Source organism: Gavialis gangeticus, unplaced genomic scaffold, assembly GCF_001723915.1.
Source record: "Gavialis gangeticus isolate Ggan-Ray unplaced genomic scaffold, GavGan_comp1, whole genome shotgun sequence".
Lineage (NCBI taxonomy): Eukaryota > Metazoa > Chordata > Crocodylia > Gavialidae > Gavialis > Gavialis gangeticus.
In genome coordinates this window covers 92252600-92253896 of record NW_017729025.1, presented here as the reverse complement: position 1 = coordinate 92253896, position 1297 = coordinate 92252600, and positions in this window count along the sequence as shown.

Below are 1297 nucleotides of genomic sequence, written 5' to 3'. Positions count from 1 at the left end.
TTTCTTCAACAGAGCAACATGTGCTCAGTAACAGAAAGAGAACTTAAGGATGTATGGCCAGAAGAGACCTCCAGTGTAACTACTGCAGAGCAACACTGACATGCCTGAAATGTGGGAGAGCAGTCTGGGTGCAGCTGCTCAGGGCCCCTCTAAGGTGGCCACATTGCCTCATTTTTAGGAGTTGGCATGTGCAGAGATGGGGTGTGTAGCGGTGCATCCAGGCCCAGGTCAGTGGTAGTGTAGATGAGCCCCTAGGGGACAACTCAGCAATAGTTTGGATGCTTGATCCTGCTGGGCTCCTCCACCTCAAATTTCTTTTCTTTAAGAAGAGCACAAGCAGTTACCAGCCTGGCTGGGAAATCCAGGGGAGATGGTGCTGGTATGTTTGCTTGTTTATTCTTCCATTTGGTGAGAAGGACTGGGAGCTCGGAGGTGTGCATTCTACTCTTGGGCACTCTGTGACCTTGGCCAAGTCATCTTACCTCTCCGTTCATTTCCTACTGGTGTAAGGGGAGTGATAGCGTTGAGTGACTACGTAGGGTAAGGTTGGATTTGTGAAGTACTTGGCTGGAAAGCACACCCCTGCAGAAAGATAAAGGATTTATATAATTAGCATTTTCTAATCGGTCCTCTCTTGGAAGCTCTGCTAATGTGCATAGCATATCTGTTTCCGTCAGATCTATCCTAAAGCTACGCTTCTGTAATTCTTGGTTATGCCTATGCCACCATCTCTGTAGTGACTGGAGAGTAGGCCCAGCTAGCTTGGGTACAGTAGCAACATAGCTGTGATATGTTGTGGGGTCTGCTGAATTTCATCCAAGAAGCTAAATAAGCCAATCACTTGGGCAATTTGTCTTGAGCTTGTGACTCTCAAAGCTCGACTGCTGCTTGTCCCTGAGCTAGCCAGTCTAAAGCTAGTTGGGTTTCGAAGCTATATTATGTAGTCCCCATAGATGCAGCAGGGACTATAGCTTTTTTTGGTGAAGCCTTGGCTCTATTTGGGGGAATAGGGATTTTGCCAATGACTTCAATTGCACCCACATATCAGTGTTTTGTTTTGTTAAAGAATTTTTACAGATGAGACGTGGTACAGTGGATGCAATTCACTTGACTAATGAATGCAGAAATTGCTTTTGTCCTGACTCCTGGTAAAAGCTGAATGTGAGGAGGGAAAAATACAGGGATACAAAAGGACTTATTGCCCTGGGAAGTACTGCAGGTCTGCGTGAGTCCAGAGTGCTGCTTTGGTACAAACGCATTTTATCTGTTCTGTTCTAGAGAATGGCAGCTGCAAGGG